Below are 20,603 nucleotides of genomic sequence, written 5' to 3'. Positions count from 1 at the left end.
CTCTCTCACCCTTACATTACTTACTCGATCAAACCACCTCACACCACACATTGTCCTCAAACATCTCATTTCCAGTACATCCACCCTCCTGCGCACAACTCTATCCATAGCCCAAGCCTCGCAACCATACAACATTGTTGGAACCACTATTCCTTCAAACATACCCATTTTTGCTTTCCAAGATAATGTTCTCGACTTCCACACATTCTTCAAGGCTACCATGATTTTCGCCCCCTCCCCCACCCTATGTTTCACTTCCGCTTCCATGGTTCCATCCGCTGCCAGATCCACTCCCAGATATCTAAAACACTTTACTTCCTCCAGTTTTTCTCCATTCAAACTTACCTCCCAATTGACTTGACCCTCAACCCTACTGTACCTAATAACCTTGCTCTTATTCACATATACTCTTAACTTTCTTCTTTCACACACTTTACCAAACTCAGTCACCAGCTTCTGCAGTTTCTCACATGAATCAGCCACCAGCGCTGTATCATCAGCGAACAACAACTGACTCACTTCCCAAGCTCTCTCATCTACAACAGACTTCATACTTGCCCCTCTTTCCAAAACTCTTGCATTCACCTCCCTAACAATCCCATCTATAAACAAATTAAACAACCGTGGAGACCTCACACACCCCTGCCGCAAACCTACATTCACATAGAACCAATCACTTTCCTCTCTTCCTACAATACCATCCAAACTTGCTGCCTTGCCGGCTTTCATCTTCCGCAAAGCTTTCACTACCTCTTCTCTGTTTACCAAATCGTTTTCCCTAACCCTCTCACTTTGCACACCACCTCGACCAAAACACCCTATATCTGCCACTCTATCATCAGACACATTCAACAAACCTTCAAAATACTCACTCCATCTCCTTCTCACATCACCACTACTTGTTATCACCTCCCCATTTGCGCCCTTCACCAAAGTTCCGATTTGCTCCCTTGTCTTACGCATTTTATTTACCTCCTTCCAGAACATCTTTTTATTTTCCCTAAAATTTAATGACACTCTCTCACCCCAACTCTCATTTGCCCTTTTTTTCACCTCTTGCACCTTTCTCTTGACCTCCTGTCTCTTTCTTTTATACATCTCCCACTCAATTGCATTTTTTCCCTGCAAAAATCGTCCAAATGCCTCTCTCTTCTCTTTCACTAATACTGTTACTTCTTCATCCCACCACTCACTACCCTTTCTAATCCACCCACCTCCCACTCTTCTCATGCCACAAGCATCTTTTGCGCAATCCATCACTGACTCCCTAAATACATCCCATTCCTCCCCCACTCCCCTTACTTCCATTGTTCTCACCTTTTTCCATTCTGTACACAGTCTCTCCTGGTACTTCCTCACACAGGTCTCCTTCCCAAGCTCACTTACTCTCACCACCTTCTTCACCCCAACATTCACTCTTCTTTTCTGAAAACCCATACAAATCTTCACCTTAGCCTCCACAAGATAATGATCAGACATCCCTCCAGTTGCACCTCTCAGCACATTAACATCCAAAAGTCTCTCTTTCGCACGCCTGTCAATTAACACGTAATCCAATAACGCTCTCTGGCCATCTCTCCTACTTACATAAGTGTACTTATGTATATCTCGCTTTTTAAACCAGGTTTAAAAAGCGAGATATATATATATATATATATATATTTATTTTTATATTTATTATACTTTGTCGCTGTCTCCCGCGTTTGCGAGGTAGCGCATGGAAACAGACGAAAGAAATGGCCCAACCCCCCCCCATACACATGTATATACATACGTCCACACACGCAAATATACATACCTACACAGCTTTCCATGGTTTACCCCAGACGCTTCACATGCCCTGCTTCAATCCACTGACAGCACGTCAACCCCGGTATACCACATCGCTCCAATTCACTCTATTCCTTGCCCTCCTTTCACCCTCCTGCATGTTCAGGCCCTGATCACACAAAATCTTTTTCACTCCATCTTTCCACCTCCAATTTGGTCTCCCTCTTCTCCTTGTTCCCTCCACCTCCGACACATATATCCTCTTGGTCAATCTTTCCTCACTCATCCTCTCCATGTGCCCAAACCACTTCAAAACACCCTCTTCTGCTCTCTCAACCATGCTCTTTTTATTTCCACACATCTCTCTTACCCTTACGTTACTCACTCGATCAAACCACCTCACACCACACATTGTCCTCAAACATCTCATTTCCAGCACATCCATCCTCCTGCGCACAACTCTATCCATAGCCCACGCCTCGCAACCATACAACATTGTTGGAACCACTATTCCTTCAAACATACCCATTTTTGCTTTCCGAAATAATGTTCTCGACTTCCACACATTCTTCAAGGCCCCCAGTATTTTCGCCCCCTCTCCCACCCTATGATCCACTTCCGCTTCCATGGTTCCATCCGCTGCCAGATCCACTCCCAGATATCTAAAACACTTCACTTCCTCCAGTTTTTCTCCATTCAAACTCACCTCCCAATTGACTTGACCCTCAACCCTACTGTACCTAATAACCTTGCTCTTATTCACATTTACTCTTAACTTTCTTCTTCCACACACTTTTCCAAACTCAGTCACCAGCTTCTGCAGTTTCTCACATGAATTAGCCACCAGAGCTGTATCATCAGCGAACAACAACTGACTCACTTCCCAAGCTCCCTCATCCCCAACAGACTTCATACTTGCCCCTCTTTCCAAAACTCTTGCATTTACCTCCCTAACAACCCCATCCATAAACAAATTAAACAACCATGGAGACATCACACACCCCTGCCGCAAACCTACATTCACTGAGAACCAATCACTTTCCTCTCTTCCTACACGTACACATGCCTTACATCCTCGATAAAAACTTTTCACTGCTTCTAACAACTTTCCTCCCACACCATATATTCTTAATACCTTCCACAGAGCATCTCTATCAACTCTATCATATGCCTTCTCCAGATCCATAAATGCTACATACAAATCCATTTGCTTTTCTAAGTATTTCTCACATACATTCTTCAAAGCAAACACCTGATCCACACATCCTCTACCACTTCTGAAACCACACTGCTCTTCCCCAATCTGATGCTCTGTACATGCCTTCACCCTCTCAATCAATACCCTCCCATATAATTTACCAGGAATACTCAACAAACTTATACCTCTGTAATTTGAGCACTCACTCTTATCCCCTTTGCCTTTGTACAATGGCACTATGCACGAATTCCGCCAATCCTCAGGCACCTCACCATGAGTCATACATACATTAAATAACCTTACCAACCAGTCAACAATACAGTCACCCCCTTTTTTAATAAATTCCACTGCAATACCATCCAAACCCGCTGCCTTGCCGGCTTTCATCTTCCGCAAAGCTTTCACTACCTTTTCTCTGTTTACCAAATCATTTTCCCTAACCCTCTCACTTTGCACACCACCTCGACCAAAACACCCTATATCTGCCACTGTATCATCAAACACATTCAACAAACCTTCAAAATACTCACTCCATCTCCTTCTCACATCACCACTACTTGTTATCACCTCCCCACTTGCGCCCTTCACCGAAGTTCCCATTTGCTCCCTTGTCTTACGCACTTTATTTATATATATATATATATATATATATATATATATATATATATATATATATATATATATATATATATATGTATATATTTTTCTTTCAAACTATTCGCCATTTCCCGCGTTAGCGAGGTAGCGTTAAGAACAGAGGACTGGGCCTTGGAGGGAATATCCTCACCTGGCCTCCTTCTCTGTTTCTTGTTTTGGAAAATTAAAAAAGATACGAGAGGGGAAGATTTCCAGCCCCCCGCTCCCTCCCCTTTTAGTCGCCTTCTACGACACGCAGGGAATACGTGGGAAGTATTCTTTCTCCCCTATCTATATATATATATATATATATATATATATATATATATATATATATATATATTTATATATATATATATATATATATATATATATATATATATATATATATATATATATATATATAAAAGTGAGTCAGTTGTTGTTCGCTGATGATACAGCGCTGGTGGCTGATTCATGTGAGAAACTGCAGAAGCTGGTGACTGAGTTTGGTAAAGTGTGTGGAAGAAGAAAGTTAAGAGTAAATGTGAATAAGAGCAAGGTTATTAGGTACAGTAGGGTTGAGGGTCAAGTCAATTGGGAGGTGAGTTTGAATGGAGAAAAACTGGAGGAAGTGAAGTGTTTTAGATATCTGGGAGTGGATCTGGCAGCGGATGGAACCATGGAAGCGGAAGTGGATCATAGGGTGGGGGAGGGGGCGAAAATTCTGGGAGCATTGAAGAATGTGTGGAAGTCGAGAACATTATCTCGGAAAGCAAAAATGGGTATGTTTGAAGGAATAGTAGTTCCAACAATGTTGTATGGTTGCGAGGCGTGGGCTATGGATAGAGTTGTGCGCAGGAGTATGGATGTGCTGGAAATGAGATGTTTGAGGACAATGTGTGGTGTGAGGTGGTTTGATCGAGTGAGTAACGTAAGTGTAAGAGAGATGTGTGGAAATAAAAAGAGCGTGGTTGAGAGAGCAGAAGAGGGTGTTTTGAAGTGGTTTGGGCACATGGAGAGGATGAGTGAGGAAAGATTGACCAAGAGGATATATGTGTCGGAGGTGGAGGGAGCAAGGAGAAGAGGGAGACCAAATTGGAGGTGGAAAGATGGAGTGAAAAAGATTTTGTGTGATCGGGGCCTGAACATGCAGGAGGGTGAAAGGAGGGCAAGGAATAGAGTGAATTGGAGCGATGTGGTATACCGGGGTTGACGTGCTGTCAGTGGATTGAATCAAGGCATGTGAAGCGTCTGGGGTAAACCATGGAAAGCTGTGTAGGTATGTATATTTGCGTGTGTGGACGTATGTATATACATGTGTATGGGGGTGGGTTGGGCCATTTCTTTCGTCTGTTTCCTTGCGCTACCTCGCAAACGCGGGAGACAGCGACAAAGTATAAAAAAAAAAAAAATATATATATAAAACCGTTATCCCTGGGTATAGGGGAGAAAGAATAATTCCCATGTATTCCCTGCGTGTCATAGAAGGCGACTAAAAGGGGAGGGAGCGGGTGGGTGGAAATCCTACCCACTCATTTTTTGTTAATTTTTCAAAAGAAGGAACAGAGAAGGATTGCAGGTGAGGATATTCCCTGAAAGTCCCAGTCCTCTGTTCTTAATGCTACCTCGCTAAGGCTGGAAATGGTGAATAGTATGAAAGAATATCTAGATATATATACATACACACACACAGACATATAAATATATCCACATGTACATATTCATACTTTCCTTCATCCATTCCTGTCACTAACCTGCCACACAGGAAATAGGATCTCTACTCCCCACTTCAGCAGGGTAGTACCAGGAAAACAGACAAAAATGGCCACATTTGTACCCACTCAGTCTCTAGCTGTCATGTGTAATGCACTGAAAACACAGCTCCCTATCCACATCCAGGCCCCACAGACCTTTGTATGGTTTACCCGAAATGCTTCACATACCCTGGTTCAATCCACTGATAGCACATCACCCCCAGTATACCACATTCTTCCAGTTCACTGAATTCTTTGCCTGCCTCTCACCCTTCTGTATGTTCAGGCCCCGATCTCTCAAAATCTTTTTCATTCCATCCTTCCACTTCCACTTCGGTCTCCCACTTCTTCTTCCCTTCACCTCTGACACATATATCCTTTTTGTCAATCTTTCATCACTCATTCTCTCCACATGTCCAAGCCATTTCAACATACCCACTTATGCTTTCTCGACCACACTCTTTTTATTTCCACACGTCTCTCTTACCCTTTCATTACTTACTTGATCATTTCACCTCACACCACATAATGTCCTCAAACATTTCATTTCCAACATATTCACCCTCCTCCGTACAACCCTATCTATAGCCCAGGTCTCATAACCATATAACATTGTTGGAACTACTATTCCTTCAAACATACCCATTTTTGCTCTCTCAGATAATGTTCTCTCCTTCCTTACATTCTTCATCGCTCCAGAACCTTGACCCCCTCCCCCACCCTGTGACTCACCTCCATATCCATTCCCTGGTAAGTCTACTCCCAGATATCTAAAACACTTCAGTTCCTCCAATTTTTCTCCATTCAAACTTACATCCTAATTGACTTGTTCTTCAACCCTACCGAACCTAATAACCTTGCTCTTATTTACATTTATTCTCAACTTCCTCCTTTCACATCAGTCACCAACCTCTGTAGTTTCTCACTCGATTCAGCCACCAGAGCTGTATCATTGACAAACAACAACTGACTTACTTTCCAGGCCGTCTCATCCACAACAGACTGTATACTCGCCCCTTTCTCCAAAACTCTTGCATTTACCTCCCTAACCATCCCATCCATAAACAAATTAAACATCCATAGGGGTATCACACACCCCTGCTGCAAACTGACATTCACTGGGAACCAGTCACTCTCTTTTCCTTCTCGTACACATGCCTTACATCCATGGTAATAACTTTTCACTGCTTCTAGTATCTTACCTCCCACACCATATCTTAAGACCTTCTGCAAAGCATCTCTGTCAACCCTATCATATGCCCTCCCCAGAACCATAAATGTTATATACAAATCCATTTGCTTTTTTATGTATTTCTCTTACATTCTTTAAAAGCAAACACCTGATCCACACATCCTCTACCACTTCTGAAACCACACTGCTCTTTCCCAATCTGATGCTCTGTACATGGTTTCACCCTCTCAATCAATACCCTCCCATATAATTTCCCATGAATACTCAACAAACTTATGCCTTAGTAGTTTGAACACTCACCTTTATCCCCTTTGCCTTTGTACATTGGCACTAAGCATGCATTCTGCCAATCTTCTGGCACCTCACCATGATCTATACATACATTAATATCCTTATCAGCTAATCATCAACAGTCACCCCCTTTTTTATTAAATTCCACTGCAATACCATCCAAACCTGCTGCCTTGCCAGATTTCATCTTCTGCATAGCTTTCACTACCTCTTATTCTCATTACCAAAACATTATCCCTTTCACTACCTCTTCTCTCATTACCAAACCATTATCCCTGAACCTCTCACTTCACACACCAAAACAGAGAAGGGGGCAAGTGAGGATATTTCCTCGAAGGCTCTGTCATCTGTTCTTAATGCTACCTCTCTAATGTGGGAAATGATGAATATGTATGAGAAATATGAGAAGATATATTTATTTATATTTTATTTATTATACTCGATCACCTTTTCCTGTGTCAGCAAGGTAATGCCAGGAAACAGATGAAGAATGGCCCATCCACTCATATACTCATATACATTTTTTTTTTTTTCATACTATTCGCTATTTCCCGCATTAGCAAGGTAGCGTTAAGAACAGAGGACTGAGCCTTTGAGGGAACATCCTCACTTGGCCCCCTTCTCTGTTCCTTCTTTAGGAAAATGAAAAACGAGAGGGGAGGATTTCCAGCCCCCCGCTCCCTTCCCTTTTAGTCGCCTTCTACGACACGCAGGGAATACGTGGGAAGAATTCTTTCTCTCCTATCCCCAGGGATAATTCATATACATATATATACATATATGCTTATTCATGCACATATACATACATAAACATATTATCATATACACATATAGATACACATACACAGACATATGCATAAACGCACATGTACATATTCATACTTGCTTGCCTTTATCCATTCCTGTCGCTACCCCACTCCACAGGAAACAGCATCATTAACCCTTGCTTCAGTGAGGTAACGCCAGTAAATCAGACAAAAAAGGCCACATTCTTTCACACTCAGTCTCTGGTTGTCATGTGTAATGCACTGAAACCATACCTCCCTATCCACATCGAGGCCCCACATACCTTTCCATGGTTTACCGCAGACATTTCACTTGCCCTGGTTCAGTCCATTGACAGCACATTGACCCTGGTATACCACATCTTTCAAATTCCTTGCATGCTTCTCACCTTCCTGTATGTTCAGGCCCCTATCACTCAAAATCTATTTCCCTCCATCTTTCCACCTCCAATTTGGTCTCCCTCTACTCCTTGTTCCCTCCACCTCTGACAAATATATCCTTTTTGTCAATCTTTCCTTGCTCATTCTTTCCATATGTCCAAACCATTTCAACACACCTTCTTCTGCTCTTTCAACCGCAATCTTTTTATTACCACACATCTCTCTTACCTTTCATTACTTACTTGATCATATTGTCCTCAAACATTTCATTAACAACACATCCACCCTCCTCCCATGACTTGCAATCATATATCATTGTTGGAACTGCTATTCCTTCAAACAAATCCATTTTTGCTCTCCGAGATAATGTTCTATCCTTCCACACATTCTTCAATGCTCCCAGAACCTTCGCCCCCTCCCCTGCCATGTGACTCACTTCTGCTTCCATGGTCTCATTTGCTGCTAAGTCCATTCCCAGATATATAAAATGCTTCACTTCCTCCAATTTTTCTCCATTCAAACTTATATCCCAATTAACTTGCCCCCCAACCCTACTGAACCTAATAACTTTGCTCTTATTCACATTTACCCTCAACTTTCTCCTTGTGTATGTGTGTGTTTGTCTGTGGGTTTTCATACTTGTATGCCATTTCCTGTGTTAGTGAGGTTTCTTCAGTTGCAGATGAAGACATAGCCACTTTTTCTCACATCCTTTCTTTGTCTGTTATGTGTGTGAACCAAAACCACAGCCCAATTATCTGCAGCAAGGCACGAAAGATCTTTCTGTAGTTTCACCTGACTGATTCATATCCCAGGTTCAGTCCACTGACAGTGTGTCTTTCCCTTATAGCACAGTGCTCCTATTCTTTCAGTCCAGAGCCAGATCCCAGAGACCTGTCCATGGTTTTTCCTGACTATTTCATATACCCTGATTCAGCCCATTGATAGCATGTTACCCCCCTTGTATATGACATCATTCCAGTTTGCTGTATCCTATCCATAACTCCACCCTCCTGCATGTTCAGCCCCTGAGTACTCAAAGCTTTTTTCACTCAATCCTTTCTAATTTACTTATTACTTTCTTAATCCCTGAGATCATAACTGATACCATTTTATCTGGCAATAGCACATTTTTCCATGGATTGGCTAAGACTTAGGTTCGGTGTTGATCTTTATATGCATAATATTGGTATCAGATGAATAGAAATATCACAGAAGAGACATTACAAATGATGGCTGTAGAGAATGACATTCACTAAGAAGATAATGAACAGGGTTTGTATGAGCAGATTCAATCATAATTCTAGTTGTATGCCAGAGGAGTTAGGAAACAGTAGGTTTACTATACAGTAGGAAGGAATAAGGAAGGTATAATGGAAAAGGTGATTTTTGCAAGTGAAGAATTTGATTTAGTATATTGTAGACTCAAAGCTGTTCATTCCCAAACATATCTCTTTCCATCTTGAATATTGCTTCAGCTAAATGAATTAAATATAAAAAACTGAAGCAGTCTTTATTTTTTATTTATTTTTTTTTAAAGCTCCAGTCATGGACAGAAGCACACATCAAGGCCAGGCCTTAATTGAAATATAGAGAGAATTATGAAACAGAAAAGACAAGTGAAAGTATTTATGATTTTTTTGAGAAAGCGAAAAACCTGTCATTTGAAATGTGCCAGGTCATACTTATTGGGAAAGACATAAGAGGTTAGAGAATTCCAGAGCTTCAATGTGTAGAGAAAGAAGCAGGTACCAAAACTGCCCACCCTTGAGTTGCTGATGGCCACACATTAATCATGTGATGCAGCAGCTTGCTGAGTATTACATGGTCTAGCTAATGGTGTGGCCACACAAGCAGCAAGATCTTGGGAGGAAAAACCAAAGTGATATATATAGAAGAGGGAAAGTGAACCAACATTGTGGTGTATGGCAAGGGGGTCAAGTTTGGAAGTTATCCTTGGACAGTTTATAAGGTGGATTGCTTTCAACAACTCTGTCAAGTACGGATGCAGAGCTAGGACCTCCCCAAATGTGAGGGCAGTACTCCATACAAGGACAAATCAGTCCCTTGTATAAATGGAGCACCTTTTCTGAAGAGAAGAAGTTTTGACATTTAAACAGGACACCCATTTTCTTAGAGGCAGACGTAGCTATTCCTGCAATGTGGGGTTTCCAAGAAAGAGTGGATGTTACAGTAATGCCAAGTATGTTCATTGAGCCATAGGGTGGAATCACAGAACTGTTAAAGGAAAGACAAGAGATGTAATAAGTTTTTGGTAGAGAGATTGGTACAAACTGGATCGTGGAGGCATTAAACTTAACAAGATTTTGTTTACCCCACTGAGATATCTTGTCCAAGTCTGAGTTTATTGAGGAAGCTGTGTCAAGATGAGATGCAGATCAAGTGAGAGTAAAGGGAGCAGAATTGAAGGATATGGATGAATGAGTGTTGAGACTCCTCCACAATTGCTTCCATACCTGCAAGAATAACCTCTGCTATGCATTTGTTGGAGACAGAAGCATCACCACAGAGGAGATAGTAATTTACCCACGGAAAGCCAGAAGTTATGTAAATTATTCCAGTCAGCTTTGTTGAGGTGCCAGTATTTATGCTTAAAGGGGGCTGCTGTAGGGGCAGGTTCCATTAGAATAGATATATTTATGAGAGTGTGATCAGATGAACTAATTGGGGGCGAGATTGTGTATTTATAAGGGGATGGACTAGATATGAAAAACAAATCCAGAATATTAGGAGAGTGTTCACAGCAGTCAGGAATATGGGTAGGGTGGGAGATAATTTGCTCTAAGTCATTGAGAATGAAGAGCGTGAGGGCTTCAATCTCTTCACCATCCGTATGGGAAGAAGTCATCCATTCTCTATGGTGAACCTTGATATCCCCGAGGTAAAGGGTCTCGGCTTGTGGGTAAGAGAATGTCAGTCTCACGGTAGGAGTTAAGATAATTGAAGAAGGATATAGAATTTGTAGAATTAGGAGAGCAATAAGTGAAACGGAGGAAAAGTGTGGAAGTAGGGAGACAGACCTTGAGTCACATAACATCAGAGTTTGGAGACTCAGGGTCCTTGAGGCATGCAACAGTGTGTTGATGTTGGAATAAGGACAAACACCATGTTTGAACTGGAATTGTGAGTGGAGTTATAGTTAGATATGAAAAAGGGACTAGTGAGAACATCATTAGACAACTGTGTCAGACAGAAGTAAGATATTAGGAGAGGTACTAAACAGATGGTGTTCAACTGAGGATAAGTTGCTAGAGACCACAAATGTTGGTATAGTGAATAGAAAAAGAGGAAGGTCTAACAGAGTGGGAAAGGCCATGGGAGGGCCAGTACAACTACTGCAAGAGCCCTCCCTCTCATTGGCAGTGGAGTCAGACAGAAACCCGGAGTTTCTTAGCTCCCTATCATGTTGGGGACTAGGGGCCCTAGGTTTGATACTTATAATAGTTGAGTACACTGGAATTCACATGAAGAAAAAAGGTAATGATGATAAGCAAAGTGAGAGTAGGTGTATGGTGCTTGTAAGAAGATGGTAGGACTAGCCCGGTAGCCCTGTTTTGATGAGACAGAAAGTAAGACCAGCAATCCTGACATGGAGAGTGTAAGATGGTTCTGGGCATCACTTTAATGCTCCACAGTCAGGATGGTAGTACCACTCTGGGCAGCTGTTGTCAACAACGTACATTCTAATATTTCAGCTTGTCATCAAAAATGTGTCTCAACAGTGATTTTGTATGTTTAGCTGCATTTTGTGGCTATTAACATGGTTTTTAATTGAATAAATGAAGCTAAAGTATATTCCAGTAATGCTACACACAATTTCTCATTAACTAAATGGTTATGGTTTAGAGAGAATCATTATATTATGGTTCTTGCAGACATTGTAATCCCCTTGTAACATGCTGAAAGGCAAAATTTGCTTTTGTTTTTGAAATCAGTTTTGTATGTATTTAAAATTTCTAAGTAAGTGTTTTTATTTTTATTCAAACAGGTTCAGCAACCACTCCAACTTTCACAAGAATTAGTCGTCGTCTTTCATTGTCAAATTCACGGATTTTCAGTGACTCACACAAACAAGGTAAAGTGATATTACTGTATCTGAAGTTTGATGTATTCATTCAGCTAGCTTTGTCCATTAGAAACTGTTTGGTGAACTTATTGGGCACTGTGTGAGCTCACTCTTAATTTTGTACTTTGTGGGTTGTAATGAACTTTGGGCATTTAGTTCTGTGACTCTCATTGAACTGATTATACTTTAGCTCATTGATGCTTAATGCCATTAGGTGTATGTTATGGTTCTTAGTGAGGTCATTGGTGAGCATACTAGTGTGTGGTAAGCTTTGCAGCTTTTGATCAGCTTAGAGACTGGTAAGCTTGATGACACTTGATGTACATGGCATCTGGATTTAGGCTTCATCATATGATTGAGTGGAAATATTGTGTTTGATTGACTTAATTACCAAAGCTAGCAAGGTCCTTTTAAAGACCCACTAAAAGTTTTTGACACAACCTAGTATTAGGTTTGGATGTTAGGCATTGTAAACAAGAAAATTGATTGTTTTTATCTTGAGCAGTATTAGAGAACTGATGTTCTTTCATTTTTACCTGAAAGATATTCTCAAAGACATTCCTATGACATACCTAAGAGGCAGACATCATAGATTGTATCAAATTGTCAGTCAAATTAGATAATATATATAATTAGTCTCCTTGAACACTGAAGAGAGTGTTTCCGAGCCTATTTTATATGTTTCAAAACAAACATTGTTTCTGCTTGGAAGCACACATTGGTGCAACCCATCCCTAATAAAGGAGACCATTCTTCTCCTTTCATGTATTGCCCATTTTCCTAACTTCTGTTGTCTTCAAAGTCTTTGATGAAACTCTCCTTAACTTTCACTTTTTCAAATGCCTAGAAACCCATTTCCTTCTTGGTTTACTGGTGATCTCTTTTATGTAACTTATCTCTGGAGTTATTAACATATCAGGGAGGATAAGAAAGAATATAAATGTTAGAAAGGGAGAGAATGGACATTTTACAAGAGTAGTTTCAGTTAAGGATAAAATGAAGAAATAGTGTAGAAAAATAATATAGGAAAGAGAAAGAGAGCAATTTGACAATAATTCAGTAAGTGTGAAAAGTAATTGTCTTAAATGTAAGTTCACTCTTAACAGACAACACCAAGGCATCACATGTGAATACAGACCCCAATAAAAACAATTTAGAAAATGCACCCATGAAAACTATATCTCTTGCATATGTCCAATAGATCTTGGATATGTCCAATAGATTTTTTTCCTTTGGTCTTGCAAAGACATGGTCAAGAACTCTTACATACTCAGTAGATAAAATTCTATAAAGTCATTACCCTTTCTAAACAGTGAATGAGAAAATCACTAATCACTACCACTGTGAATGCACACACGGGTATAAAAATGGGAAATGTATTGGAAAGTGATCTGGAAAGCACTTTAGACAGTGTCTCTGCTGTGGAAAGCAAGAAAATACTATGGGAATTGACACTATGGGAGATGTGTCAGAAGTCACAATAGACACTGATTCAGGGATGGAAAGAAAGAGAGAGAATACTTTGCAAAATGACATGGTAAGTGGAAGCCAAGAGATGACAGAAGATTAAGAGAACAAAGAAATAATGTACAGTCTGTTGATACTTTGCATAGGGATTTTGCATGTTTGATAAGTATGGTGTTTCATATTGGGGAAAACATGAATTTCGTCTCCCCACAAAATGTGTAAAGTTGCTTGAGCCTTCCATCATTTTAATTGCTCCAGCATCAACCCTCTTTAATCGTTCCTTTCTCTGTGCTGCATTGTTGCTGTATTCTCTTTGTTTTATTGTTTGGCTGCTGCTTCCCACTGTTTCTGTGTAGAGTCTAGCCGCCAAAGGATTGACCTTTATGATGACTTCTTGTTTTCATGGATGGCTAAGCTGAGGAATTCTCATCCTCCTTTTGTCTTTTCCTGTGTCTATAATCTTTGTCTTTAAGAGTCAGTTGTCCAGATACCTTCAGAGCTATATGATTGATTTTTACTTTTTTTTTCTCTCACTTTATTTCTTTCAATTTTTCTGGTCCTTTGATTAGAGTATGTTTTGGCTATGCTGTTTTGGCCACTATAAAAAGATAAGACCAAATATTAACTTTACTGCCTTTTACTCTAATCACAACCTAAGTGAAGTTAGAACAATTATGGATGGTAAACTGCCAGGGCAAAACACATACAATGAGAGATGAATTCAACAGTTTCAATTTAATAGTAAAAGGATAGAATGGGAAGGTGCAGTCAATGAGATGCCCCTGACACTGTGACAGTGGGAAACCCTGTGGGGTAGAAATACTAGTGGAATGTCTTAAATGTTTGGCTATAAAAGCAACCAGATATTCAACAGACATATCAGTGAGAAGAAAGTGTAGAAGGTGGGGAGTAGAATGAGAAAGATGCTCCATGCATTGGTGAAAAAGAATTGCAAACCTGAAAGAGCCTCATCTTACCCACAAAAGAAAGGAGTGCCTGTTGTAAATGAACTGAGAAATATGACCATAAACTTAGAAAGTAATGACAAGTCTGGGTAAAAGAACGGGAAGAAACAACAGTTAGATAGAAAAAATTCAGTATACTCTTATCTAAATGCAAAATTCAAACTGAGGACTCTAACTCCATTGGCCCACTAAGAATAGAAGAAGGCAGATGAGTGAGATTGAAAAAAGTGCATTATTAATCAGTGGCCTGTGTTCCGAAAACCTTCTTAAAGAAAAAAAATTTTCATATGAATAAACAATAATCACCACAGAGTAGATCCCACCACATGACACAGGACTGTGGAAGGATCATTTAGAAAATGCAAATGCTTTCTTGGAGCCAGACTCATGAAACTCTGTCTTCATAAAGAAATGCAAAGTACCACTTCCATGAGCAGTAAACAAAGGTCTGGACTTTGGCATCATCCCAGATAGTTTGAAAATTACACAAATTTCTCTTTTCCACCAATTAAGGAGCAAAGAACTCCAGTGAAACTACTAACCAATATCTCTGATTTTGCTCATTATTAACACTTTTATGTTTTTGTCTTAGTATGTCTCTTTCAGAAAACTCAGGGTGGTAGACTTAGGGTGCAGTAAGCATCCAGACCTTTGAAAGTTCTAAAGAAATCCAATTTTGGTCTATAAACACATTTTGGGGTTTGAGATTATGCCAGTCTTTCCTATGCACATCTCAAATTCAGCAGGGCTTTCTCCCCAGGTCCTTCACCAGTATCCATTGTTCTCTTATGTGGTACTGTACTATGCATTTTGTATTGCATCTCAAAAAAATTGTCTGTAATAGAAATGTTGGTATAAAAAGGATTTATTTGCTGTACAGTATGTGATATAGATCTGTTAGAAATTAATGAATTTATGTAAAAAGGAGACATACAAGACCAAATAGAGCATTTTTCATCTTTTTTTTAAGGCTCCAGTCATGGACAAATGTCCACATCAAAGTTGAGTCTTTATTAAAATATAGAGAGATCATGAAAGGAAAAAAAGAAGAATTTTTGAGGAAGTGAAAAACTGTCTTTTTAAATGTGCCAGTTTTTAGTTATTGGGAAAGACATGATAAGGTAGAGTTCCATAGCTTTGAGGTGTAGAGAAAGAAACAGTTATCAAAACAACCCACCCTTGAGTTGTTCACGATCACAAGGTAATCATGTGACGCAACAGTTTGCCGAGTATTGTGCAGTCTAGCTAGTTGTGGGGGCACACAAGCAGCCAGCCCTCAGCAGCAAAGACCAAAGGAAAGCCATAGAAAGTGAATCACCATTGTGGCATTGGGTAAGTGGGTCAAGTTTCAAAGTTAGCCTGGGAAAGTTTTTAAGTTGGTCTGGTAGTATATATCTAAAAAAAAAAAAAATCAATGAACAAACAAAAATACTCATGAGAGGTTATTAAAAGACAATCCACAGACCCACCACACTACTAAAGAGGAAAGTCATAAAAAGCCTACACAAAAGCCATCCAGAAAGAACTGTTGACTCACCCTACAATCACTGTTACAAAGTAATCATGTGATGCAACAGTTTGCCGAGTATTTTGCGGTCTAGTTAGTTGTGAGGGCACACAAGCAGCCAGCCCTCGGCAGCAAAGACCAAAGGAAAGCCATAGAAAGTGAATCACCATTGTGGCATTGGGTAAGTGGGTCAAGTTTCAAAGTTAGCCTGGGAAAGTTTATAAGTTGGTCTGGTAGTATATATCTAAAAAAAAAAAAAATCAATGAACAAAAATACTCATGAGAGGTTATTAAAAGATCATCCACAAACCCACCACACTCCTAAAGGGGAAAGTCATAAAAAGCCTACACAAAAGCCATCCAGAAAGAACTGTTGATTCACCCTACAATCACTGTTACAAACTGTAACTATAACCTTAAAGAACTCTTCTTGCAACAGGCCCTGGCTACTTTTTAAACTTTCACTTGAAACACTTTGGCCCAGTTGTAGTCCAGGTACTTACAAATATCTTAACCACTCCAGGCTACATAACAAAATTCCTAACATCTGGAAACTTGCCATCATGATAACACCCCAAAAATCTTCCAAACTACCCGATTTCTCCCCCCCTTCCGACTATCTTATATCATTTCTCTCTTTATTATCGAAACTCAATGAAAACCTGATCCACAGCTAACATGGAACACTACATTACATAGTTGGAACAATAGTTCACCCAGATCAGAATGGCTGCATCTCCTTAGAAGTCTTCATTCACCCTATGAATCCCAGATGGTCATGAATCCAACCTGCATCATTAAGTCACCTTGAGTGTACAATCACTGCTACTCAACAAAACATCAACTTTCCATGGCATCTCATATGACACACACATAACATTCATACCCCACACTACAAACATTAACACAAAAGCAACACAGACTAAATGCCTTCAGAACTCTCTAACTTGTACCTGCTAGATTGTCCTCTTTCAAAAACAGATATAACAAAAAATGCAAATCACACATAAAGTGCTATGAACAATCACTAACTGCCTAGCAACTGCAAACCATATTTAATAGAGTGTTCCGAACAATCACTAACTGCCAAGCAACCACAAGCACTCAATTAAACAAAGATCCTTCCAGTACAATCCAACCTTACCATGCTTGGCCCTTGGATCTTTGCAACAGCACTAGACTGCTTACATACATACCACTTCGTAGCTAATCACCTGTACCTAAATAGGAATAAAAAGCTTAACCCTGCTTCATAATACAACCTATACTTATTGATCCCCACCCAACCAATCTGTACAGCAACTTATACCTAATGATTCCCCAATTCCCAACTAACATAACATAGACAAAAACATAGTGCACACTGAAATGTTACAGTAAGCACTAAACAACCACCCTCCCAAGTCAGTGTTAACCATTGGCTCCACTGAAGTATTTAGTTTGCTCTTTGTGAGGCAATTTTCATTACTTAAAAAGAAAAAAAGATTGTATTATGAGAAAAATTTTCTGAGATATTATTATCATTATTATTATTATAGAGAGGCATTTGGACGATTTTTGCAGGGAAAAAATGCAATTGAGTGGGAGATGTATAAAAGAAAGAGACAGGAGGTCAAGAGAAAGGTGCAAGAGGTGAAAAAGAGGGCAAATGAGAGTTGGGGTGGGAGAATAAAAAGATGTTCTGGAAGGAGGTAAATAAAGTGCGTAAGACAAGGGAGCAAATGGGAACTTCAGTGAAGGGCGCAAATGGGGAGGTGATAACAAGTAGTGGTGATGTGAGAGGGAGATGGAGTGAGTATTTTGAAGGTTTGTTGAATGTGTTTGATGATAGAGTGGCAGATATAGGGAGTTTTAGTCGAGGTGGTGTGCAAAGTGAGAGGGCTAGGGAAAATGATTTGGTAAACAGAGAAGAGGTAGTAAAAGCTTTGCGGAAGATGAAAGCTGGCAAGGCAGCAGGTTTGGATGGTATTGCAGTGGAATTTATTTAAAAAGGGGGTGACTATATTGTTGACTGGTTGGTAAGGTTATTTAATGTATGTATGACTCATGGTGAGGATTGGCGGAATGCGTACATAGTGCCATTGTACAAAGGCAAAGGGGATAAGAGTGAGTGCTCAAATTACAGAGGTATAAGTTTGTTGAGTATTCCTGGTAAATTATATGGGAGGGTATTGATTGAGAGGGTGAAGGCATGTACAGAGCATCAGATTGGGGAAGAGCAGTGTGGTTTCAGAAGTGGTAGAGGATGTGTGGATCAGGTGTTTGCTTTGAAGAATGTATGTGAGAAATACTTAGAAAAGCAAATGGATTTGTATGTAGTATTTATGGATGTGGAGAAGGCATATGATAAAGTTGATAGAGATGCTCTGTGGAAGGTATTAAGAATATATGGTGTGGGAGGCAAATTGTTAGAAGCAGCGAAAAGTTTTTATCGAGGATGTAAGGCATGTGTACATGTAGGAAGAGAGGAAAGTGATTGGTTCTCAGTGAATGTAGGTTTGCGGCAGGGGTGTGTGATGTCTCCATGGTTGTTTAATTTGTTTTTGGATGGGGTTGTTAGGGAGGTGAATGCAAGAGTTTTGGAAAGAGGGGCAAGTATGAAGTCTGTTGGGGATGAGAGAGCTTGGGAAGTGAGTCAGTTGTTGTTCGCTGATGATACAGCGCTGGTGGCTGATTCATGTGAGAAACTGCAGAAGCTGGTGACTGAGTTTGGTAAAGTGTGTGAAAGAAGAAAGTTAAGAGTAAATGTGAATAAGAGCAAGGTTATTAGGTACAGTAGGGTTGAGGGTCAAGTCAATTGGGAGGTAAGTTTGATTGGAGAAAAACTGGAGGAAGTAAAGTGTTTTAGATATCTGGGAGTGGATCTGGCAGCGGATGGAACCATGGAAGTGGAAGTGAATCATAGGGTGGGGGAGGGGGCGAAAATCCTGGGAGCATTGAAGAATGTGTGGAAGTCGAGAACATTATCTCGGAAAGCAAAAATGGGTATGTTTGAAGGAATAGTGGTTCCAACAATGTTGTATGGTTGCGAGGCGTGGGCTATGGATAGAGTTGTGCGCAGGAGGGTGGATGTGCTGGAAATGAGATGTTTGAGGACAATGTGTGGTGTGAGGTGGTTTGATTTAGTAAATAATGTAAGGGTAAGAGAGATGTGTGGAAATAAAAAGAGCGTGGTTGAGAGAGCAGAAGAGGGTGTTTTGAAATGGTTTGGGCACATTGAGAGAATGAGTGAGGAAAGATTGACCAAGAGGATATATGTGTCGGAGGTGGAGGGAACGAGGAGAAGTGGGAGACCAAATTGGAGGTGGAAAGATGGAGTGAAAAAGATTTTGTGTGATCGGGGCCTGAACATGCTGGAGGGTGAAAGGAGGGCAAGGAGTAGAGTGAATTGGATCGATGTGGTATACCGGGGTTGACGTGCTGTCAGTGGATTGAATCAAGGCATGTGAAGCGTCTGGGGTAAACCATGGAAAGTTTTGTATTGCCTGGATGTGGAGAGGGAGCTGTGGTTTTAGGCATTATTGCATGACAGCTAGAGACTGAGTGTGAACAAATGGGGCCTTTGTTGTCTTTTCCTAGTGCTACCTCACACACATGAAGGGGAAGGGGGATGGTATTCCATGTGTGGCGAGGTGGCGATGGGAATGAATAAAGGCAGACAGTGTGAATTGTGTGCCTGGGTATATATGTATGTGTCTGTGTGTGTATATATATGTGTACATTGAGATGTATAGGTATGTATATTTGCATGTGTGGACGTGTATGTATATACATTGTGTATGGGGGTGGGTTGGGCCATTTCTTTCATCTGTTTCCTTGCGCTACCTCGCAAACGCGGGAGACAGCGACAAAGCAAAAAAAGAAAAAAATTATTATTATTATTATTATTATTATTATTATCATTATTATCATTATTATACTTAATCGCTATCTCCTGTGTTAGCGAAGTAGCGCAAGGAAACAGACGAAAGAATGGCCCAACCCACCCACATACACATGCATATACAAAAATGCCCACACGCACATATACATACCTATACATTTCAATGTATACATACATATACATACACAGTGAATGTTGGGGTGAAGAGGGTGGTGAGAGTAAGTGAGCTTGGGAAGGAGACCTGTGTGAGGAAGTACCAGGAGAGACTGAGTACAGAATGGAAAGAGGTGAGAACAATGGAAGTAAGGGGAGTGGGGGAGGAATGGGATGTATTTAGGGAATCAGTGATGGATTGCGCAAAAGATGCTTGTGGCATGACAAGAGTGGGAGGTGGGTTGATTAGAAAGGGTAGTGAGTGGTGGGATGAAGAAGTAAGAGTACTAGTGAAAGAGAAGAGAGAGGCATTTGGACGATTTTTGCAGGGAAAAAATGCAATTGAGTGGGAGATGTATAAAAGAAAGAGACAGGAGGTCAAGAGAAAGGTGCAAGAGGTGAAAAAAAGGGCAAATGAGAGTTGGGGTGAGAGAGTATCATTAAATTTTAGGGAGAATAAAAAGATGTTCTGGAAGGAGGTAAATAAAGTGCGTAAGACAAGGGAGCAAATGGGAACTTCAGTGAAGGGCGCAAATGGGGAGGTGATAACAA

The sequence above is a fragment of the Panulirus ornatus genome, chromosome 6 (genome assembly GCF_036320965.1).
Source record: "Panulirus ornatus isolate Po-2019 chromosome 6, ASM3632096v1, whole genome shotgun sequence".
Taxonomy (NCBI): Eukaryota; Metazoa; Arthropoda; class Malacostraca; order Decapoda; family Palinuridae; genus Panulirus; species Panulirus ornatus.
Note: the sequence above shows the minus strand (reverse complement) of the source record.